The following is a 26,016-nucleotide window of genomic DNA, read 5'->3' as shown; positions in this document are numbered from 1 at the left end:
AATTAACCATTTTAACAATAGTAGTGCTGACACACAGTAGCAACCAGCAGCATTTCTTTGTTTTGGTGTTGGCTGGGTGAAGCGCTGCCATAAGGGGCTGGTTTTCTTTTCAGCCATCAGACTTAATGACTAAAAAAGGGGGAAAATACAAGGTTAAGTTAGTATTTTTGTATAGTATCTTCTTCAAGTCATTTTATAGATAGGTATAGATATAAAATCTAACATTTGTTTTATAAATCAGCTAATAATTCAGTGCATTGTAAGTGATACAAGGCTAAAAACGTTTCTATCATCTTCCCAAAAACTGTCCTGAAACATGTATTTTTGGTTTGTTTTGTTTGTTGACAGACAAAGCCAAATGGACAAAACCTAATTATCGCAAAAGGGGGGAAAACAACTTTAGGCCATATGGTCAAAATTAAATGATTTAATAATAATGTAATAACTATAACAATAATGTATTTCACTAGTAAATTGCTGTTGAACGACAAAAACAACCACCATGGCAAAAGGGTATTTTACAAGAACTTTGAATGCACCGCGACGCACCGTCTGTGTTGTTCTTCAGATAAGTAGACAACGGCAGCTGCACACTGCTTAACATGCTGCTGTTGGATCATATACACTGAAATAAATCACACTTTACACCGTTTAGCTGTCAGCATTTTAATCGTGTTTAATCCATCTGCTAGCTAACGGTAGGCTAACGTTAGCTGCTGACGAGTGTAATGTTAACTAGTGTCACATGCTGCGATGTTTCTGTTATTCTAACATTCGTTTTCGAGCATCAGAGAGCAACGCAGGCATATCAGTGGCGCCGAAATGAGGCACAGAAATCCGCGTTGCTATTCGGTCCAGTAGATACGGGTCGTTAAGGCACAGGTGCCGTATTAGCAGCGGGTCTACTCTGTACCAACCCTAGCAACGACGCTAGCAAAGCAAAGCCAGTCCTTCACTAGCCTATGGTGCGGTGGTCTCTTTTAACTACAACTTCTTTCTCTGCATTGAGTTGACAACCCTCTCAAATATAGACACACAAACAGAACAAATAATAAAAGTCTCAGATCCACTGTCTGTGATTGCAAAATTCTAGCTTAATTATTGTGACATGACAGCATGACATGACAGCTATTAATATCCAAAGTAGCCGAACGTCATGTCGCCTATTCATGTTTTTTTCTCGAAGTTGGCAGTAACATGTCATTCGTTTTTCATTAAATATATAGGACTTAAGAATGTAATCCTTACCGTTTTCTCTGAGGAACAGCTCCTTCCTTAGGCACTGGGTGAGGTCTGCTCACTCTGCTGGTAATTGACTCTAGGGGCAGCGTGCGTCGAACACGTGTTCCACAACAACAACAACACCAGGCTGCCCGCAGATGCGCTTGCCTATTAATCTGCTTGATATTAGCCGATGCCGATTATGTAAAAAATGCCAAAAAAATCGGCACGTGACCTATAATCATAATTGTGTAAAGGTAGGCCGTTTACACTTAAACAAGCTGTTAGTTGTGCTGTGGGCATCAGGTCCTTCAAGGAAGCTGGAAGCTGGTTTTAGGAGGAGCTGCTAGACCGTTTATGGCATAGAGAAAGACATACATCTTCAATAGAAATGTATTCTCATCACTGTGAAAAAAAACATACTTGTTTTCTGCCTCTAGGCCTTCCCCTAATAATGAACTGAATGAAACAATCTATAAAGGGAAATCCTCCTTTGATTGAACTTCATCATTATGCACGCCTCGATGGGAGACTGCGAGAAAGCATTGCTTCATTTAAAGAGTTCACAAGCCATAAAGTTTGACAAGCATCGCCTTATGCCACTGCAATCATTTTTTACAATAAAACTCCCAGTTGTCATCCAGAGCTGTAGCATTGCTTTCAGACTATAGGAGTCTAGACATAAGAGTAGGTGTCAGGCGTGTGAAGGGTAAGGTAAAGACACTGATTCGAGGGTGGAGAGGCTGTAATCAGTTGGAAAAAGAGAGACTCTCCTTTAATCTAGCAGAGTGGCTTTCAGCTGTTTGTTGAAGAGGTGCTGAGGAGCCTCAGAGGAGTTTGCAACAGGGTTTTAGATAGACTGCCAGATATGCACCACTTAAGCCTACTACCATGACAGAAAGACCAACCACCACCAACTAAATATAAAAACTTTAACAAAGACAAGAAAGACCAGGCTGTAGGTGTGGGTGATATATATCATCTACAATAATATCATCATTGTTGTGTTAACGATGTGCAAATTTGCATTATGGAGTATTTAAATTACTTGGAAAAAAACACTTCAAAACACATTCACTAATGTCAACAAAGATGGCGGCGCACGATTGTCCAGCGGCTACTAGCTCTCCTGTTGGTGTATATTTATACAAGTACAGCCACACTGAACTAATCAATATAGGACTACAATACAACACAGCCATTACGAGAGTCTTCCAGGCAGGTCATAACATCCCGGAGGACACAACCAGACCGTTCCGTGGATTGTTGTCGGCAGCTAGCACGCCAAGCTAGCTACCGGCAGGACTGAGACAAGAACTCCGGCAAGACCAGAGGAGGAGGACTGCATTTTTGTGCATAATGAATGGAGAACCAACCGCAGGATTGTTGCCCAGCACTGCTCACCTGACCTGGAAGCCCTGTCGGTAATATACAGGCCATTTTATTTACCATGAAAACAGCACACTGCCGTCTACATATCCCCCGACGCTAACATTAGCACAAGTTTGGCTCACTGCTAACCATAGGGAACAAACCGCAGCGCGTTCACCCAGAGGGGATACATATTGTAGCAGGGGACTTTTACAAGGCATCCTTAAAGTCTGTACTCCCCAGCTTTTTCCAGCATGTAGATTGTGTTACTAGAAGGAAGAACACACAAGACCATGGATACTGATGTGATCTGACCAGTCAGATCACATCCAACTACTCCTGATCCCAGCATACAACCCGGTCAGAAGGACTATACAGCCAACTAGAAAGACTATCAAAACCTGGCCTGACACTGCCCTATCCCAGCTCCAGGACTGCTTCCAATAAGGACAGGGTTGTGTGCAATATGTTACAGAACAGAGCCCTTTGTTTATTATGATTTCATCTTGCTTGTATCCTGCACAATTTACATTACAGCAGAGGTGTACAACTGTATGTTTACTCAGAATTCAATGTTACTACACTAGTTCAATTAGTATTTTGTCTTTGAATTGTTTTTACTTGAATACTTACATGTTAAAGAAAATAAATAACAGTTTTCATTCAACATTATGCCCATTATTATCATCAGTGATTAAGTAACTCAGACTTTTAAAAACACATGTTTAAAGGATATCGTCTAATTATCGTTATCGTCAAAATCGCCAAAAATATCTAAACATTTTTTTTTTTTTTTTTTGTACACCCATTGATGGCGACCAGTGAGAGCGAGAAGCGCCCAGCGAGGATCAGTGATGTGATCCCAGGAAGTAGCCTAATAATTAGAAATGTGCAAGAAAAGATTCAACCCACAACCCAGAGGGGAGAAGCTGCTCAGCTGAGGCAGATGAGGTTTAAGGTTCTGCTTGTGAGAAAGCTTAATAAAAGAAATGAAGCTGTGTGTTTTTTGTGATTGCATTATAGATGGCTTTCGGTTATTGTTCCCGTTGCTGTTTGGTCCGGAGGATAGAGCTGTCAATTTACCATGCCATTATATGTTCATATTTATTCCTTAAAGGATTCATTAATATTCACCCAGGTCCTTATATCTATAAAGTCATCCCACAAATAGGGCTGTCAAGATTAGGACATTTTAGTTGACGAGTAATTGTCATACAAATATTGTGATTAACGATTCTCTTTTTTTTCTGTTAGTGTTATGCCACACAGCGCTGCTGTTGTTTGGCTTTGCAACTAGACCTAAATCCATTTAGTTAATTTCAATGTCTGCTCATCGAAACAATGCGATAATGGGCAAAGGAGTGTTTTAATTCATCTTCCAATTGTTTCCTGAAACACTGTTGTATCGTTGCAATATTGACATCGATGTAATTGGTCAAAAATATTGTGATATTTAATTTTCTCCAAATCGCCCAGCTCTATTTCTGAGTAAATTGTAAATACTGTGTCAAAGAATCATACTCTGTAACAGTAATATATAATTTCTTCTGCCACACAGCAACATTTTTTCCGATTAATTACATGCCACTTTGCAACACAGTAATACAGTAGAGACCTAATGTATTGACATGATGTTTGAAAATTGATTACACAATGTGCTACTTTTACTCATGCAAATGCTTGGTGGCTAAACTGTACCGCTATAAGGTTACAACAACGTTCAGTGTAAATATACAAAAATTAATAAATTTTTTAGTAGGATTGTTTTGACCACAGTTAACAGCGCTGGGATAACCCACAATTCAATTTGCCACGTAACCCCCACCGACTAAGTAAGTCTCCCAACGGCGTGGGGAGTAACGTTACACAAACCCCTTTCCCCATCTGTGCAGAAAAGATCTGAGAGGTCTGACATATATTGTGATATTGTGAAGCTGCTGGCTAATGTTAGCTTACTTTGCTTGCTAACCGTTCAGCTGCCACCATTAATAGAATCTAAGTCAGAGTCCCAAACTCTTTCTGCAGGGCCCCTCCTTTGCAGATACAAATGTTTTTTCCATTTTGAACAATATTTGCACTGGGAGATTTGCAGTCAGCTCTTTAGATCCAACTGTGGTCACTGCTATGTATTTTCTTGCCTTTGTTTTGGATGTGGTGTAGCTTCATTGTCTGCTTCCCATTTACCTGGCAGTCCTTTCACAAACTTGTCCGTGCAACATTTATTTATATTCAGCGTTGCCGTGTCCCCCCCTCCTATAACTCGGTCCCTCCCCCTGGAGGGTGCACCCTCCAGTTTAGGAATCACTGATCTAAGAAATTACCTGTATGTGGGAAGGACATAAATAAACGTTACTAAATGTAAAAAACTTTGATATATTAACTTTAATCGGCAATAGTGGTTAACAATGAAGACAACAACCCCCACGATCACAAGCAACTTTACAACGTCATCAAAAAGTCTGGGTTTATATCCATGGTTTCAATTGAGCGACCACTAGCCGCGGAAAATTACATATTGTACATTTAATATAAATGTTAATATAAATATTGCTAAAAGCAAAGCAAAATGAATGCAGCATTATTCAGAGATAAACTGAAACTAAATTTATTACATTTACTACTATGTCACTGTACTGGCTTATCTTTCTTATTCATTTTTGGCTTTGTGTATTCTTTGACAGGGTCCATACATTAGCACTATGTCTCAAGCCCTGGGCTTATTCGTTAAATTGTTACTAAAATGTAAAAGTGGCTGCGTGCATCAGTGATGACTTGACATCTCATTGAGTAAATGTTTGAAAATATAAATGTAAAAATGTCTGGTAGTTTAATTTGTTTATTTTCAATGCAAAGGTGACACTTGGCAACCTTCACATTTGTGACTTTTTAAGACAATACCACACGTGCGTTGTATAATCCAAGCATTCACTGTAGCTTGCTATCGTGGTTAGCTTTTTATGCTAGCTGTAAACAAGCGGCAACCTCCTGGCCTGAAAAGTGAAGCCAATGCGGAAGTGCCTAAAACCTGCATTCTCTCTGATTGGCCAAGGAGGCGACTCCAAAAAGAAGTCTGATTGTGTAGAAGTCTATGAGAAAAAGAGCCTATTATTTATTAACTCTGTTAACATTGTCCTGATGAGTTTATGTCTCAATCGCTAGATTCAAGTCTTCTTTACTACAGCATAGGGCTGGGCGATATGGTTGAAAACTGTATCACGATATAAGTTTTTCATATCGGTCGATATCGATAATTATTGATATTTTTTATGACCTATTTAAAATAAGGACCAGGAGAAAAATATATTAAATTTAAACATTTTTATTTTAAACTTAACCCTGCTCTGATTATAATCCCCTCAGTTATAAAAGCAGAAATGTCAACACAACCATGGAAACCACTCAAATAATTCAAATGTAAACAGGTCTAAAATCACAATGAACACTTAACAATTATCTCTTAACATTAAGGTGCAAAATTAAAGAATAAGTAAGAAGTGCTTAATAAAGTGTCATAAAATAGTGCAAAGTGTTAGCTAAATATAAGAAACCTGAGAAGGAACTATTTTCTGCAGGTTTAGTGCTAAGTTGGTAACCTGGCTTCTGGACAGTGCTCAGCATGTCTGCCTCCGTTATTTCTTTGTAGTGTTTAGTAAGGCGCTGATGCAGAGTACCTCTCCATGGTGGTCTGCTGCTTGTAGTGTTTAGTAAGGCGCTGATGCAGAGTACCTCTCCATGGTGGTCTGCTGCTTGTAGTGTTTAGTAAGGCGCTGATGCAGAGTACCTCTCCATGGTGCTCTGCTGCTTGTAGTGTTTAGTAAGGCGCTGATGCAGAGTACCTCTCCATGGCGGTCTGCTGCTTGTAGTGTTTAGTAAGGCGCTGATGCAGAGTACTTCTCCATGGTGGTCTGCTGCTTGTGCCGTGTTGCAGCTGCAGATGTTGGACGTTGATGGCGAATACGGCTGTGCTCGAAAGTGTGAGCGCGGCTAAAGTGGTAAAACAAGTTTATGGTATTACCAGTGTTGGTCTGACGACATTGGTCTGACTACGGTCAGACTTATAAAATCCCCAAAACTGCGATACTGACTTTTCCTGTTTTATCAACGATTTATCTCGCCGCTGCGGCACTCACTTTCCACTCCAACGCCGGTTCTGTTATTGAAGAACACGAGACAGCGATGTGGCGCAACCAAACTTGATACTGTTACATGATTGGCTGTTAGAGTGTCACTCCCCACGTTGCTAGGTTGCCAGAGAGTGAGGGCCTTTGTTCATGCAATCAAACTTGATTCACAACCTCTGGTTTCTTCTGATGAAGAAAAACAAGTTATCGAATGTTTTATCGGCCGCATTTTCTATTGATATTGATTATGTGTCTATCGCGATACATATCGTTATCGTTTTATCGCCCAGCCCTACTACAGCATGATGTTAATTTTGTAAATTACAGTCCCATTTACTTTAAAATAGACAATAAAGTAGGAGGTGCTTTAGGGTGTGGCTATCTTGTAATTGTCGCTACCACGGCGCTGTGCATTGTGTCCTAGGGTTGTCCCAATAGTGTCCCAACAGTTTCCCTAAACCTGTAATATGTTTTCTGGCCACTTGGGTGTGGCGAAAACAAGTCAGCAAAACAATGATTTATCCTCACCCTTTTAAAGTTGAGATGGTCAACCTGACGGTGAGCAAACCGTTGTAACTGGGGGCACTGTTGCATCAGATCACCTGGAGAATTGTCGAAACAGCAGCAGATCAAAGCAAATCAGACTGGATTTTATGTGTCAAATTTCTTGGAATTTCTTGTACGGTGGGATGACTTATTCATTTTTTGGTGGGGTTATGTCCCCATCTAACCCCACTGTAGGACTGCTTTCTCAAATGCCTTCGTAGCATGGCCTTTTCTTTTATTGAAAATACATCTTTTTGGAACCTAGTTTAGTTTGTAATGCCACCATTATACCACTGTAAATCCACAGACGGAGCTTTAAGGACCATGCCAGTATATTCGAATGCTGTAGTCCCTTTTAAACACAGTTTAAATGTATGTAGTATTCATCTGACACCAGAAACGAAACGCGTGAACACAATTACATGGACACAGGGATACATTTGTTCAATTCAATGAAATAACTCGCTAACTAAAAAGATGAGATATTACAACAACAAAAAAATCACGATAACTAGGGCTGCACAATTAATCGAATTTTAATCACTGGCTTCCCACGATCAAATTTGCGTGATGGAGCGATATTTAAAATGCGTCATTCCGTTCATAGGACGCTCCTTATCAAAGTTTTTGCAAAGCCAATCTAGCGCTCCATAAACCACGTGCCAATGATCACGTGCCTCCATGAGCCAATCAGAGCTGTTCCCTGCACCGCGCAGCTTAGTTTTTAGATGTAGACACATGTCACAGAGGACAGAGTAACGTGAGGAAAATTCCACAACAGGTAGCAGTCGGTCATCATAAGCCGGTCACGGTGTTTACCAGTAAACGTAACATTTAGTCCCATCTGTTTTTGTTTTTCATACTACAGCAGTGACCATAGTGCTAGTTTGTGTCTTTTAGCTCATAGCTTTAGCAGCAGACTGTTTGACGTCCCGCTGTTGGAATCCTGTCACACTACACCGTTTAGCTGTCAGCATTTTAGCCGTGTTTAATCCAGTTACTACTGTAGCTAACGGTAGGCTAACGTTACCTGCGGTTTACTAGCGTGACATGCAGCAATGTTTATGTTGCCTCTAACATGGGTTTCGGAGCATCAGAGCGCAACACAGACATGTAAGTAGCAGTGTAATGAGCCACCGAAATCCGCGTCGCTATTTCGTCAGGTAGATACCTTTACGGCAAATGTGCATGTATGGAAAGCGGTCGCACAACAGCTTAAATGGCATACTCCTTCACAGTCTCCTTCAATAAAGGAGGAATGTAGCACAATATGGATGTAAAAGCAGTTATAATTAGCCCATGTGACAATAAAATTAGTTTTGGTTAAAATCAACAAATAATCGTGATAATTAATCGTGATCTCAATATTGATCAAAATAATCGTGATTATCATTTTGGCCATAATCGCGCAGCCCTACCGATAACATTGTTTTGGTGATCGTTAGGATCCGAAAATGCACTCAAAATTCGATTAATTGCACAGCCCTACTTTAACGACAGCCCTGTTCTCAACCATCAGCGGTAATAGCACATCAGACAGTCTATCATTGCTCAATAGATCTCTAGATATATATATATATATATATATAGATATAGATATATAGACCTCTGCCTGGCCACTGAAGCTCTGCAGCTCCTTAAAGCATATTTAAATTCAGAGCCGCCCGACGTGATGGCTGGGTAAACAGAGCGACAATAAACAATTACTGTTTATTAACTTTATTGAAGGTGTCTTGGATGACAGCTGAGATGACAGCGAGAAGATTGGCAGTGTTGGCAGACTTATTTTAAGGGTGGGACAGCAGATAATGAGAAAGCTGCCATGCTATTTTTCACACATTTTGATATACAATTAAATGAAAAGTGGGATATCCTTTTTTAGGCCAATTTCAGCGCTTTGCATTTATGGTTGTCTGAGGTCTGTCTTTTGTCTGCGAGTTTGTACAACTGCATAAAAGAAATGTCCCTTGAGAGCAAGGAACAAAAATTGCATGTCATTGTAGAAAGACTGTTCGCACCTACCTCCTTCATACCTCCTTTAACTACCCTGAACTCCCATAGAGTTTCCTCAGATCAAGCTCTTAAATGCTATGGATTAAACAAGTAAAGATAAAAGAGAAAATAAATGAAGAAAACGGAAGAAAAATCTATTTGCCATGAGTTTTTTTATGGCTACTGCACAATGCAATGTCAGTAGAAGCTCTAATATAACTTTCCACATGCTCGCCCAGCACGTACACACACACACACACACACACACACACACACACACACACACACACACACACACACACAGATGATAACAATATAACCCCACAATTCCTGACAGCCGTAGCAAATGTATCAATTTGCCACTTTGCATTTTTTTCTTTTTTTGGGGGGCATTTTCATAAATGAATTTCATAACTCCAGGCATTATCAGCACGATACACGCTGCATACAGTCTATATAGGGCTTGTTTGAGCGTGATCTCCATCTTCATAGCATATTTATAGACTTATAATGCGCCTGTCTTGGCGTTTATAATGGCGGGGGTTCATTAACATTTGGCAGTGCTGGAGCTGCAGCTCGGGAGGACCTCGTTTGATGGATGTCTCCCCTGTTAATTGACGTGTTGGGATTTAGCGCGAGAGGGAATCTGCCCCCAGGGGCTCCGCGGGTCAAAAGTTTGACATCATTTTCAGGCAGGAAACCTAATAGCTCTGGCAAATGATCTTTAGACTTTTTATATCCCCGAATGTTAATTAAATTGGATGCCGCTACCAGCCCGGCTAACCTGCTTTAAATAACTCTTCAAAGGAGTGAATGTAAGCTTTATGAAGGATGATGGCTACAGAGTAGAGATTCGGTGCTTCAGCCGAGGTGACACGACCAGCAGTAGACTCCAGCCCAGGCTGAATCAAATGGCTGGTAACTCTCAGTGATGTGCTTGTCATTCCTCTGTTACAATGACCTCAATACCAAGAGCATACTTAATATTCACTCCTTTTCTTTTGTTGTACAGATTCTGTATATAGTAGGCATATCTGTATTTCATGGTTACATGATCTATGACCACACCTCAGAAATATGACCTTTTATAAATATTCATCATGCTCCTGCACAAGGGACAACATAGAAACTTAGTAGAATATTCAGTTGGAGACTAAATCAGAAAAAGTGCCAAGAGAGGAAAAACTCGCTCACTGTAACTCCCTTACATACTGATGAACTGATCAAAGAACCCCCCAGCAATATTACAATCAATGTTTTATCGGCTGAATTGCTGTTTGATCAGACGCCGTCTTCAACAAAAACAGCACAAAATACCCTAGCTCAAGGATAAGACTGGAGATGTTGTATATGTCTCTGTATGGATCTCTCCATAGGTATCCAATGTAAACACAAAAAAAAACCCAAATGAATGAATCCACTACCAAATGTGTGTGAATCCAAAGCCTGATATATCTTCTGCCTCTGTGCCGTAGAGCTCCATTGTTGTCGTGAGCAGTTCCTTCATTCACACGCACACACACACACACACACACACACACACACACACACACACACACACACACACACACACACACAGAGATGCACTATTTGCTACTCTTTGATGATGAGTATACTGGTTATATACAGTGTGTGTGTGTGTGTGTGTGTGTGTGTATATATATATATATATATATATATATATATATATATATATATATATATATATATATATATATATATTGTAAATCTCCACAGAAAGTCTAAACACATGGGCTGTAACTATTCCAGATTAACAGATCTATGGGAATAGTCTGTTGGTTTATTTTATGTTGTTCCTGTCTAAATCAGCATTTTAAAACAAAGCTTAGCTAAACATAGCACACCATCACGTCCATTCGTTTTTGTTTACTAGGGCTGCACGATATTGGGAAAAAACTGACATTGCCACATTTTTTTCTGTTGCAATATATTGCGATATAAAAAAAGACTAATTTGAAATGACATAAATAGCTCTATTTGGAAATTATAAATCAATCTTGACTACTGGGGTGATTTGGTAGGTGAGTGCATCTACATCGAAAAATAAAAAAGGAACTTTCCTAATGAAGAAGAATGAACCATTCTTTGTTGAACTTCAATGCTTTACAAACACCAAAGCAAGTAAGCGCTGTGACTACTCTTCTGAAGTGATTTTGGAGGGAAATTATGTATTTAAATTCACTGGTTGACTGACTTGACACCATTGTATTCATATAATGCTATGAATCCAGGCTAAAGTCAATGATGGTAATAATGCATGCACGTTGCTTCCTCTAAATTTCAGGTTGGAGTCGAGTAGCGGGGCCTGCTTTGGTTTTTTGATAAATTGATCAACATTGATTGTGATTGGTGGTTGGCTGTGCATGCAGAGCCTGCATGTCACACACTAGCAACAAACTCTGTGTATCCAAGAACACTTCAGTCAGTGTAAATTACGTCATGTCAGACACAGACTGCTGTTGTAGATTAAGATTAAGTTTCCAGCGTCGCGGCCCAGAACCGTAACGTTAGTTGGGACAGACACCTTGATTCTTTAGGCTAACTATATTAGCTTTAGCCTGGCTGGTAGCAGCTTTCTGGTGAAAAATGGCGAGGAGACGTCATGATAACGTTGCATTAATCAGGTGTTTTATTTCGTCTTTGCAGCGAACATAAAACACTGACTACTCTAGGTTCACTACCCATGGAAAAGCATGTGCATCCCTGTGTCTGTGGGAGCTGCTGCTTACGGTACCTTACTACACACGGAGAGCCTCACTTCCTATAACTAACCCCGTTGGACTAACGTTACGTCACATGGCCACCGGTCTTAAAGGGGAAGGGTCGGCCGGTAACAATCATGGTAAAGGAGAACGTGAAAGTTTACTTTTCTATCAAGCTGCAAAAAAGGTGTAGCGGTAACATCGCACGTCCTGCGCTGTGACTATCGCACATGTGCACATTGAGATGTAGACGATAAAACAAAATATCAGGCCGCCATGTTGAATTTTTGGGTGGCCAATGCCTTTTTCCCAAAAAGTGACCCTTAGAGAGTATCTGTGCCAAATTTCATGCTTCTATACCAATTTGAACGATTCTCTTGAAATATGCCATTAATCTGCTGTACTATAAGGGAAAAAAATATTTTTGGGACCCATGGCCTCACGCGATGGACACAAAAGTTGTAATTATATGTTCCACCTTGTCTTGTTTGACTTTATTTGCACCAGAAACAACCAGCTAATGAAAATGTATTTTTCTTGTCAGATGAACTTGTCTTACTAAATGCCCCCCAAAATATCATCTGCTTATGTTCAAATAACAAAGCCCTCTAGCAGCTGTATAAATGATGACGTTGCAAAGGTCTCCTAACCTTAAAGAAAGTCCCCATTTAATCCAAACCTAAATCTAAAGTTGATTTTGTGCCAAACCTTAACCGTAATCGTGTCACAATCATATAAGAGATTTATTTTGGAAGGCGCTGACAAAATACATCTTTGCGTTGATTGGGACGTCAGACCAGAAACACATTTTATCATTCCATTTGGTGGACGTGTTGTTTTCTTATCCTGCGTTTAAAGCTTTTATCCTCGATCCGCTGTTCATTACGTCTCTATCTCCTTTTCCATCTTAACCACAAACAAACAAACAACTACAGCATGTCTTCACTAAGCTAAGTCATATTTCTTATAGTGGATTTATTACGTTTTCATTTCACATTTTTTTATTATCTTTTGATAGGATATCAGAGATAATTACTTTGTGTTCCTGCAAGCTTCAACATTCCTGGCTTGCTTGTGTAAAATAGTCTAATTTCCTTGGCTCAATATCTAAGGACTGCAAAGTGGCTCCAACAACAATTCTACGTGCAATTAACAGCTGATAAGGGATAATTAAAGTTGTCATTGTTTGTGTGAAACATCGCAGTTAGTTTTCCTGGGCTGTGAAGAAATATCTATGCCTCTACATTTATCTACAACCAACAGCTGATGATTACATCTTTGGTATTATGCAAAACTAATTTACATTTGGAAACCTTTTTCTCGTTTCCTGGTGCACACCATGTTATAGTAGCTACTTCCAGTACTGGCAATGCAATGGTAATATTTTGTTTTGTACTTTGGGATATTTTAGTGAGCAGCAAATAAACAACTGGATGTCTAATAGAAGATAAAAATTGAATTTAAGAAGGTAATGCCAAAGTCCATTAGTAGCAAGTTCTTCCTGCAGACAAGCAAATAAATAAAACAAACCGTGGTTTAAAATCCACATTGCTCTTATTGTTAAACTCGGATCCGGTTGCTTGAAGGGATGCACCATTTGTTCTCGCATTCGTTCACGCTGAATATTTAATTTCATTTGGAAACACTTTTGGGACAGAGGTCGGCTGAACGGGAGCTACAAAGCTGATATCACAGGTGACAGGAGCTTTCAGGATGCGCAGGACTCCTAATTTACATTCAAATCAACACACCAACTCATGAGAAATGTGTTTGCTTTGCAGCCGATTCATAATCCTTCTGTGCACCAATAATTCCCCAACTTCCCGTCAAAGCCAAGAAAGCACTGGAAAACAGCACAGGCACTTTCTCTCTTTGAGAATCAGAATAGTCTGTATAATATCTGCCTCCCCTATTTGCCTCGGCTAAGCACACAGCTGAGCATGCATTAGATCCCATCTGTTCATTCACACACCATGGTCTTTCTATTTAATGTATACAGGCCTTGTCCCTGTAAACTATCCACATACTGTTCCTTTATTAAAAAGCACCCCTCCTTCCTTTTTAAAAGTTGTTAAACCTGAGAAAACAAGTTCAGTAAACTGAAGATATGAAGTTGAATCAACAGCTGTGTGGTTACACTGGCCATTTGCATTTTTTTTCTCCAGTTTTAAACCTTTAGCTTTAATTGACACAAAGAACTTGCCGCTGTGGATGCTGCTGATGTAGCCACTCTGTACCTATCATTTGTTTTTCAATTTCAAAATGCTATTTCTCAAAAGTCTGTATTTGTGTCATAATTGACAATGACGCTTTACCTTCATGTCTCATTTTATTTTACAGTAAAGTTTTTCATACGGTCACATTTCACGAGCTGTCAGCAGTCACCATTATTTATGTAACGTTAAACATAGAGATTATAGAGCCAAGACGAAACTGACAGAAGGACGGGGCTCAGTGAAAAAGTCGCAATTACATCTGTCTGCTACTTCAGCACCACGGAGAGCACCATGGATTTATCATTATACAATAAGGAGGTCCATCTGACTGGTTAACTAGACATTTGGTATGGGAAACACTGCACATACATTTGCATATTTCAACAAAAAAAAGTATTTGCAATACCACATCCCTATATATAACTTTTCAGAAAAAATGCATGAAGTGCAAACATTGTAAAGCCTTGTTCACTGTACATAAATCTGGTGAGATTACAAAAATAACTTTTTTCGGCAGTGAAGGATTGTTATGATGTAGACTGTTAACTTTAAACCTGTATTTACAGGACATAACATTTTTTTTTTAATAAATCCCATAGAGCCAACAATGTTGAGAAATTAAATTATATGACTCTGACACAACATAAAAATGTGAATCACACTCATAATATTTTGGCATCAAAACTTTTGAAATCTCTTAATCTCTCCATTTCTAAAACCTGTCTCTTCCTGGGGATGTTTTCACTTACCGGTACTTGGAAAGTACAAACAAGACAAAATCAACTTCACCATCACGGAAAATGGTAATGATAAGATTTTGCTGAACACTGGCATGTCTTCATCACCTTGTTGTCATATTTTTGACATTCTTTTGCATGTGTCTTGTCCGTTAACCCTGCAGAGTCTACCACTGGATGTAAAGGAACAACACAAGTTCAGTAATATGTTAATAGAACTAGAAACACTTTACACTAACAGTAACTTATAAAAAACACAATAACACACACAGTAGAAGAAATGAGGTAGTAAAGTATCAAGTCAAATGCAAGAAGCTATCGATTTAGCTAACTTGTTCAACAAGTTTGAGGCAATTATTAAAGTTACTGTTAAAGTTTGTCCGAGCGAAAATATACTATTATATTTCACTGGCAGAAAACGACTCTTAGCACAACATAACGCTAGTTTGAGACGTAAAACAGCACTTCTAACTTACCTGTCTCACAATGAATTCTGAGTAAGGACTGCTGGGTGCCGCAACAGAGCTGAAGATCAGTCAAAACTGGAGTAGCGCTCCTCAACACCCAGTAAATGAACACTGAAATATTACACCGCTAAAGAGTACTACTAAACACAAGCTGTAGTCTAAGTAAAATAAAAAAAAAAAATCTAACCTTTTTACACTTTCTTTATCCAGATTGCTGTTTACTGATATTTCAGAGCCATGGTCGGGGCCATGGATTCTGACTTACACAAACCTCAGTCAGATGAAGGATCAATGAGTCGGGCAGAATCGACTTACATCTTCAACTAAAAACCCTTCTGCCACTGGACTTGGTCTGCTACCAGGGGATTAAGAGTTCTGGATAGGAGGTTAACAAGGGGCATGCATTTTGTTAACAAGTGGGATGTCATCTCTAGTTCATCCTCCCTCAAATAGCCTACTGCAGTTAGGTATAAGACAAACCAACTACATTTAGCTGGAGATAAAGGGGTTTCCGTTTCCCAAGTTATACCGAGGAGGACTATGTAGGTTTTGTGAGAGGCTCAGATAGATTCACAGACAGAAAGTCAGACAAACAGAGTGCGTCTCAGGATTCAGTGCTTGCTGTCACCACCATTAGTGTGAGACCGACCAAACTTGCCTTCCCTGCAGTGCGGCACTGAAGGGTGCAGTCACCGACATGCTCTCGCAATTTTCTCCCACTTCTCCCCCCCCCCAAAAAAGCTCCCACAGGTCGTATCCTAATACTATGCTGTGCCTTTTATCCCCACTCCCCACCCCACTCTCCCATTCCCATTCTGTTGACTGCGACCTCTTCCCTCTTTCGCCTGCTTTTTACTGTGAAATGGAGCCCTTCTCAATCACACAGTGCTGTTGGCCTGCTTTTTATTTCACTCGTCTTATTTAGTTCTCTCTCTTTTTCTCTCTGGCTGGGAGCTTATCTGAGAGGCTCAGCTGCTGGTTGACTGTCCACAGAGAACCCCAGGCCACAAAAAAAAAAAAGCATTGGAAAATATATAGCTCTGTGGCGTGGCTTTATTTATGTTAAGTACTGAAACGCTTTAACTATTTACGGTAACCTCAACTTGAAATGTGAAAAACGATAAGCCCTCCCATTCTTCAACTGGCATGATACACCACTGGGTGGCTCAAGGGAGAGGGGTGATGGCTGTGTTTTTGAGTATGGTGGGACGTAATAATATATCTGCCCTGTCAAATTAAAACCGTCTATCTCCAAAATGTCAGCTTCTCACAGAATATAAAACAGCCTTGTTTTAAGCTTGTGATGATGCATCTTTGGACAATTTGATGGAAGTCGTTAACCTAAGATGTAGGATAGTTTTCTCAACTCTTAAATAGAATATGAGTAAAACAAACGTGACTGACGACAATTTAGCTTTTTTATTAACTTTTAAAAAATATATCTGCATTTATATGCAGTTTAGCCAGTCCCTCTAGGATTTCCTTCCCTTTTCTTGAGATTGTTGCAGCCCAAAATGCCTGGTTTTGTGGGAGCTTTTGTACAAAATTGCGATAAAAGTTGCGATGTCTTTTGCATGTTTGTTACAATGAAGTTGCAGGAGATGGTGAAAGTTGCAAAAAAAGTTGTGATTTATTTTTTTTATAGTTCTTTAAAAATGAAAAGGAAACTTTTTTTGGGGAGAATAAAACTATCCTGGGCTGAGTTTTCCTAGTAACCTTACCAAAAGGCTCAAGATGCTGCAAATGTTGGAATATTGGCTGATGGATTTAAGACAAAAAATAATAATTTATTGAATGAATCAAAATAGCTGGAGGATTTAAGACAAAAAAATTATAATTTGTTGAATGAATCAAATCTGAACACGTGTCAGTGGCTTGTTGATCTTTACATTTTTAGTTAATTTCCTAACCTGGCCTGGGACACATTCATATGGTTTGATAAAGTACTTATTGGACTTTAACTTATCATTGCACTTACAATAACGAGCGTAGCTGTCCTCAATTTAGGTCATCTGTACGTCTCATCTGTGGTTTTTTTCTGCATCTACCGTGTGTGATTGTGTGTATTTGTGTGTGTGCGCGCGCGTCAGTCGCAGGGTGGACTGAGCAGCTCCACCCGCTGCAGAAAGCTGACAGGATTGAAACAGCAGCCGTTGTAATCGTTGCAGCATATATTGATGTTAAAATTTATACAGGTTGGCAGGACGGTCTGAAATGTCTTTCGCTGTACGTTTTTGTTGGTAAATGTGAGATGTTAGAGTCTTCATATTGGAAACAAGCTCTCTCTCTCTCTCTCTCTCTCTCTCTCTCTCTCGCTTGGTCAGTGGCTCTCAGAGTCGCATTATACTGACTTAAACGTGGGACTGCTGGGATTGGTTGAAGTCGCGGGAAACTCCGGTTATTGGTCGAATTTGCGGAAAAGTTGCGGTGATTGGTAAAAATTTTGAGTCGCACCAAAGTCACGGTGATTGGTTGAATTTGCTTGAATTGGCGCGATCGCGAAATCCTGAAGGGACTGATTAGCCACATTGTCGTCTGGATCTGGTTGCTAATCAGAATGTAAAGAATGACCGGTGCCCGGAGGAGGAAGTCTTAGCCTGGATTTCTGCTGGCTACATTGGAACCCCAGAAATATTGGCCCCAATATATAGCCCCAAAGGCTAAAGCGTCGTCAGACTGATAGCCAATGGGTTCCGAGTTTATACATGATGTAACTACTAAAAAAGTCAAAATGTTCTGAAGTATGGCAAGGATCAAACAAGCATGTTGGCTAGCGTGGATGTAAAACCTCAGACTGTTTGGTTGGGAGGCAGCTGATCACACACCGGGCCAAAGTGACAACCAAGGACAACCCAACGTGCAACAAATGAACAGCCTTGTTTTTCAAAGGCAGTGTCCATGTATGAGTGTTGGACTGCTCACACTTAATCAATTAACCTTATGGGCCTGATTTTTTACATATTTGCAAAAAGAGAAAAAGTGTGGTACTGAGAAAAGTTATTTGAATTTCCTTGCCATGAAAACCACAGCCCTCTTTATTGGTGACATCCTCAACTCTAGCTTTCCCATAGACATTCTGTAAATCAATACTTTGGCTGCAGTGATGTGTGATGTTATGAGATGACTGTGGCAGCAGCTGGATAGTGCAGGGGTATTATCACTAATTGGGGACCAAGTGAAATGGGTTTGAATCCTAGCTGGAGCAATCCCTCAGTTAAGTGGGGTGGTATCGAAGGGGGAAAATGAGATATGTGATGTGCAAGACGGGTGTTTTCCTTGCGGGCAAACATCTGCGAAGCTGCTTCAGTGAGATCCCCGTTTCCCCTCAGTCTTTTGCCGCAGCCATACCGAAATCGGCCTGGTGACATTTACTCGCGCGTTGTGGCCAAAAGCAGGAGGAGACAGAAAAGACCACGGGTAGGGCTGTTAACATAACCTGCATGACTAGCAGGCTAACAACAGTAGTCGACAAAGTTGTAAAATATCCGTTTTATCAAACGTGTTACTGTCATTAACCTGTGTCACTGTCCTTGACTCACTACAGCCAAATCTAATTGTATGAATTACTAAACCCTACAGCCTCACAATCAGGAAAGATAATCACTGACGATGCTTATATGATTTCCAATTTCCCGTAATAGTCTAAGCTTTGGTTTTCATTCAGTTCAGGCGCGTTGAGACACGTGTAACAATGGATTTTATTTCAGTTACCCATAGAATCTTCTTTGGCAAGATTTCCCCACTGACAAAGAACTGAAAAGGGCAACACAGACCCCACTCCTGTAACACAAAAGAAGCATCTTGTTCCAGACATTGAAGGATTCTGTAGTTTTGTAATCTGAACCTTCTACATTATTTCACTCTTCACATTCAGGTCCTATAGGCTTTTTTTCTTAATACCAGAATTGCATTTTCTGTATTGAAAACAAATTTGCAGTGTGAGTGACACACTCTTTATCTATTCCCCCATTGGTATTTCAGCTGATGAGGGAGGTGTGTTCTATATCCTGAAGACTATCTTCCCCAATAGCTCTAACCTTGTGACCTTAGTTATTGTCAATATAAAACCAGAAGCAATGACAAAACACATATTGGTCCATTTATTGATGAAGATCCAGACTGAAAAAAACATCAGCATAATGCCCTTGGATCCTGTAATTTCCTCTTCTTCAACGTGAATCAATCCCATCGATGGTCGTTTTGATTCCCATGGAGGAACGGGGAGCTGACATCGATACTGCTTCACTCCCAGGCGTTCAATACGTCAGCTGGACAAATACTTTTCTAAGAGATGATCCAGCCTCTGTTTGGCGTTTCTACATTGGGAGGCATTTTCCACCATGCTGGATGTGTCATTATTATATAATTTTATTATAGAAAGTGGCTATGAGGATAACACAACCAGCCCTGTTAATATATTATTAGTGACTGCTTCAGTGATGAACAACACTTCAGAATCTCATTTTCCAAAGACTGAAGACATCATTAGTGCAACTGAACCAGCCTTGTATAGCATTGTTTTTAGTCAATGTTGTCAGATATGTAAAATTGGGTTTGAGAGTGAGAGTAATTGTTGGTATGTGTGATTTGGTGATTTTCCTATTACATTAACACTGTTGTGGGTGCAGGTTTAGAAACTTTGTAGAATGAGTAAAAATGGGATTCAGATTTGAGGCATTACTGCCATGAAATAGTCAATAGTAATGGTTGCCTTATTTAATTTCAAAATGTTTCAAAAGTATTGATTTAATGTGAGTCGCTAAAACCAGGTGTATGTAGGGCTGGGCAGTATATCGATATTATATCGATATCGTAATATGAGACTAGATATTGTCTTAGATTTTGGATATCGTGATATGACACGTGTTGTCTTTTCCTGGTTTTAAAGGCTGCATTACAGTAAAGTGATGTACTTTTCTGAACTTACCAGACTGTTGTCTGTTCTATTATTTGCCTTTTCCCCACTTAAACATTATGTCCACATTACTGATGATTATTTATCTAAAATGTAAGTGTTAAAATATTTTGTTAAAGCACCAGTTGTCAACCCTAGAATATCGCTGCAATATCGATATCGAGGGATATGGTCAAGAATATCGTGATATCTGATTTTCTCCAAATAGCCTAGCCCTTGGTGTATGAATGTGCTAAATAAAAAGCCAGTGGCAACCCCCATGGTTAATGTTTGACTCCTGTCAATCAACATTACATTACATTTATTTTGTCCAAAACAACTTAATTGTTTTACACCACATACACATGTATTGGAAACACTTTGCGGCAAACACACCTTTTAACATACTCTTATTTCAGCATAACCGATCTAGTGAGTGCTCAAGGTCACAGGCCGATGATGCCATCAGGACCACATCATCTGCAAAGAGCAGCGATGAGATCCCCAGCCCACCGAACTGCAACCCCTCTCCACCCCGACTATGCCTTGATATCCTGTCCATAAATGTTACAAACGGGATTGGTGACAAAGCGCAGCCCTGGCGGAGGCCAACCCTCACCTGAAACGAGTCCGACTTACTGCTGAGAACCTGGACACAGCTCTCGCTTTGGTTGTACAGAGATTGGATGGCCCTGCGTTGTCACACGGGTGGCAGTGAAGGTCAGGGGCCTCGACGGACCAGACCCGGGCAGCAGACGCTGGCTCTGGGGACGTGGAACGTCACCTCTCTGTGGGGGAAGGAGCCGGAACTGGTGCGGGAGGTGGAGCACTACCGGTTAGATCTGGTGGGGCTTACCTCTACGCATAGTCTCGGTTCTGGAACCATACTCCTGGATAGGGGTTGGACTCTTTTCTTCTCCGGAGTCCCAGGGTGTGAGGCGCCGGGAGGGTGTGGGGATACTCACAAGCCCCCGGCTGAGCGCCGCTACGTTGGAGTTTACCCCAGTGGACGAGAGGGTCGCCTCCCTACGCCTGCGGGTTGTGGAGGGGAAAACTCTGACTGTTGTTGGTGCATATGCACCAAACAGGAGTTCGGAGTATTTGGCCTTCTTGGAGACCTTGACTGGATTCCTGCATGGGGCTCCAGTGGGGGACTCCATTGTTCTGCTGGGGGACTTCAACGCGCACGTGGGCAATGATGGAGACACATGGAGAGGTGTGATTGGGAGGAACGGCCTCCCTGATCTAAACCAAAGTGGTTGTTTTTTGTTGGACTTCTGTGCTAGTCATGGATTGTCTATAACAAACACCATGTTCGAACATAGGGATGCTCATAAGTGTACTTGGTACCAGAGCACCCTAGGCCAAAGGTCAATGATCGATTTTATAATCGTTTCATCTGATCTGAGGCCGTGTGTTTTGGACACTCGGGTGAAGAGAGGGGCGGAGCTGTCAATTGATCACCATCTGGTGGTGAGTTGGGTCAGGGGGTGGGGGAAGACTCTGGACAAACCTGGTAAGCCCAAATGGGTAGTGCGGGTAAGGCCCCTGTCCGACAGACTTTCAACTCACACCTCCGGCGGAGCTTTTCGTGCATCCCTGTGGAGGCTGGGGGCATTGAACCCGAGTGGACAATGTTCAAAGTTTCCCTTGCTGATGCTGCGGCGAGGAGCTGTGGTCTTAGGGTCTTAGGTGCCTCAAGGGGCGGTAACCCACAAACACCGTGGTGGACAACGGTGGTCAGGGAAGCCGTCCGACTGAAGAAGGAGTCTTTCCGGGATATGTTATCCCAGAGGACTCCGGAGGCGGTTGCAGGGTACCAAAGGGCCCGAAGGGCTGCAGCCTCTGCCGTGAAAGAGGCAAAGCAGTGGGTGTGGGAGAAGTTTGGAGAAGACATGGAGAAGGACTTTCGGTCGGCACCAAGGTGCTTCTGGAAAACTGTTCGCCACCTCAGGAGGGGGAAGCGGGGAACCATCCAAGCTGTGTACAGTAAGGATGGGACACTGTTGACCTCAACTGAGGAGGTAATAGGGCGGTGGAAGGAGCACTTTGAGGAACTCCTGAATCCGACTAATACGCCCTCTATGTTAGAGGCAGAGCTGGAGGATGATGGGGGATCATTGTCAATTTCCCAGGCGGAGGTCACTAATGTAGTCAAACAACTCCACAGTGGCAAAGCCCCAGGGATTGATGAGATCCATCCAGAAATGCTCAAGGCTCTGGGTGTGGAGGGGCTGTCCTGGTTGACATGCCTCTTCAACATTGCGTGGAAGTCTGGGACAGTGCCAAAGGAGTGGCAGACCGGGGTGGTGGTTCCCCTTTTTAAAAAGGGGGACCAGAGGGTGTGTGCCAATTACAGGGGTATCACACTTCTCAGCCTCCCTGGTAAAGTCTACTCCAAGGTGCTGGAAAGGAGGGTTCGGCCGATAGTCGAACCTCGGGTTGAGGAGGAACAATGCGGATTCCATCCTGGTCGTGGAACAACGGACCAGATCTTTACTCTCGCAAGGATCCTGGAGGGATCCTGGGAGTATGCCACATGCTACATGTGTTTTGTGGATCTGGAAAAGGCGTATGACCGGGTCCCCCGGGAGATACTGTGGGAGGTGCTGCGGGAGTATGGGGTGAGGGGGTCTCTTCTCAGGGCCATCCAATCTCTGTACAACCAAAGCAAGGAGCTCGGAGTAGAGCCGCTGCTCCTTCGCGTCGAAAGGACCAGTTGAGGTGGTTTGGGCATCTGGTAAGGATGCCCCCTGGGCGCCTCCCTAGGGAGGTGTTCCAGGCACGTCCAGCTGGGAGGAGGCCTCGGGGAAGACCCAGGACTAGGTGGAGGGATTATATCTCCAACCTGGCTTGGGAACGCCTCGGGATCCCCCAGTCGGAGCTGGTTAATTTTGCTCAGGAAAGGGAAGTTTGGGGTCCCCTGCTGGAGCTGCTCCCCCCGCGACCCGATACCGGATAAGCGGACGAAGATGGATGGATGGATGGATGGATTATTTCAGCATTATGCAGTCATTTGTACCATTGTTCATTTAAAAAAATATTGATCAGAGCAGATTTACAGGAATAACGGAGGTCACTGCAGACAAGTGAGTAAAAGGACTCAGAGAGAAAAGTAAAGGAAAAAAAGGCTAAATAAATAGCAAATGGCAGCAATGTTATAACTTTAAACACATGCTAATTAAGAATCAATCAATCAATCAATCAATCAATCAATCAATCAGCAGTCTTAGGCAGTGAAGTGACCTTCTTCCTGACCTCAACAGGGAGAAAAGGCTTTTACCTAGGTGGTTTGGATCTTTGATGAATCCCTAGCCCAGGGGTCTTAAACGTTTTTTAAGCCAAGGACCCCTTAACTGAAAGAGAGACGGAGCAGGGACCCCCTACTACATGTATTGTATAAAATGAAGTTGGATATTAAACTGGGCCTACAGTAGGGCTGTGCAATTAATTGAAATTTAATCGTGATTATGATTTCTGCTCCCAATGATCACAAAAACTGAATAATCGAGAAAAACTATTATTTAGCTCATTACGTTAAAGTAAACTCTTATTTTCTCGTGTTCTGATTGAAAAAATAAAGTTTAAATAGGAAAAGTATTAAGGCAAATTTCAGTTTTTTTTTTTTTTTACTTTTGATTTATTGAATCAACAGTTTATTGAACTTTTTTTTAAGTTCAATAATTGCAACATCTTTCCAGAAGTCAATGAGTAATTGTGTTAAATTATCGTGATTTCAATATTAACCAAAATAATCGTGTTTTTATTTTTTTCCATAATCGAGCAGCCCTAGCCTACAATAACGTGCAGGGCGGCCTAAAGCCTTTATACATACCTTTATTTGCATAGAATACTAAGCTATTAAAATAGCCTAATAATTGTCGCCATGATTTTATTTATGAAAGTTTTAATGTTAAACAGACATGTGACACAGTGAATCCTTAGAATAAAGTGTATCTGTGGATAGCTACCTTAGTGACTACCTTACCTATAGGCCAGTAAGCAGAGGGGATTTATATTTGCTAATAATATGTTGGATTCATGTTAAGACTTTAACATTTTTGAAAAAGACTTTCAAAAATTAACAATAATTTGGAGGCCCCTCTGCCTTGACTCTGAGCCCCCTGTTGAAGATCCCTGCCCTAGCCTCTCGCTGTGTTTTTAGCTGGGTAGCTACAGCTTTACAGCAAGTGGTTGGTGCCTTTGTAGCCCTTCCAGAAGCTTAGGCCCTGTTAATACGAATAGGCTTGCGGGTGAAAACGAAAAATAAATTTATAAGATTTGCCTTTCGTGTAGACAGCCACGGCGTTTTTGGGGCTTAAAAAAATAAATAAAAATGAAACAACCCTCCAGAGTGGGAATTTTGTTAAAACGCTCCACCGTCGCGTTCCCGTCTAAAGGGTAAAAACGCACTATGCGAGAATGTGTGTGTGTGTGTGTGTGTGTGTGTGTGTGTGTATATATTGCTTGGAGAAATAACTCCACCTCCTCATCTGTCCAGACAAAATTGTCAGCTTTTGTTGTTTGCTTTGCTCTACTAGGGAGAGAAGTAGAAGGAAAGTTCTAAGCAGGCGCGCAGACTTGGTGGTGCTTCACACTACCACCTAGTTGCCTGGTGTTCATACTGCATCGAATTTCACACACTTTTGCGTCACCATATGCATGCAGATGCATGATTGCCAAGACTTGGGAGAGCAATTTTCCAAAGCCAAAAGATTGAAAAGTTATTATTGTTCTCAGAGTTATTTTAAAACATTGCTGAGATTTAATTAAAGTATTTTCTTTTGTCTTTTCCATAACTTGGTTGGGCATAACAGGGTTGAGGTTATACAAGCATTATTACACAAGGAGGACCAGGCGAACCAAAGATGGGAGCAAATGGATTAGACCTCATTAATAACCCCCTAATGAAACCCATTCACACACAATCACAAACGCTACAAAGACTGACATTAGATGAACCAAAGTTATGTTTTGAGAACATAACTCTTTGTGGATTAATTATGTTGAATTTGTAGTCCAAGAAATGTTTTTATTGTTTCCATTCACTTCAATAGAATTAGAGTGTTCTTGGAATCAGCATCTAATGGCATTTAATGCTCAACTGTAGTGGTCCGTACACCCATACACAGCACACATAATCAACACAGTTCACATTGAAATGATTGGTTCTTTTCTTATAAAATAGTTGTTTCTCTAATTGTGTTTTATTTATCAGTGTTTAGACCAGACCTTTAATTTCTACATGCAACTAACATCAGATGTGCACAGTTGTGTCAGGTCTATTTTTTTTTTGCATGCACTCTGTGGGTGGACAAATGAAGCAATTTTGCAGCTCATTTCTAAAGGTGTGAAGAACAAACTACAGTTGAACATACCACTTTGATGTTAGTGCTCGCTGCATCTCTTCCATCTGTATGCTGTTTGAGAGCATCTGCACAGCATCACCTACCTTTTTCTCACATTCATCACCACCTAAGACCTCTGTGCGCGAAATGAGATAGATATATGCGGCCTGTTTGTAATCTTCATGTAAAAAAAAAAGCAATCGCCCGCTGTCAAATGCAAAGTTTTTCTTGCTTTCGGGACAACATACACCCAGAAGAATTTCAGCGTTTGCAAATGCTGATAAAAAAAAAAACACCTGAGATCCGTCTGGATTTGGGATTGCAGTCGGCTGAAATCACTCAATCTGTTATGAGCTGGCATTGACTCGGGTGTTTAGTAT

General features: G+C 41.1%; 1 long non-coding RNA gene across 2 annotated transcripts in view; it reads left to right on the top strand.

The window, feature by feature from the left end:
- LOC114568704 (uncharacterized) overlaps positions 1-26,016 on the top strand; it is a 205,656-nt gene that overhangs the window by 7,242 nt on the left and 172,398 nt on the right. The gene's annotated exons all lie outside the window — the stretch shown is intronic.

The sequence above is a fragment of the Perca flavescens genome, chromosome 14 (genome assembly GCF_004354835.1).
Source record: "Perca flavescens isolate YP-PL-M2 chromosome 14, PFLA_1.0, whole genome shotgun sequence".
Taxonomy (NCBI): Eukaryota; Metazoa; Chordata; class Actinopteri; order Perciformes; family Percidae; genus Perca; species Perca flavescens.
This window is presented reverse-complemented; position numbering and strand designations above follow the sequence as displayed.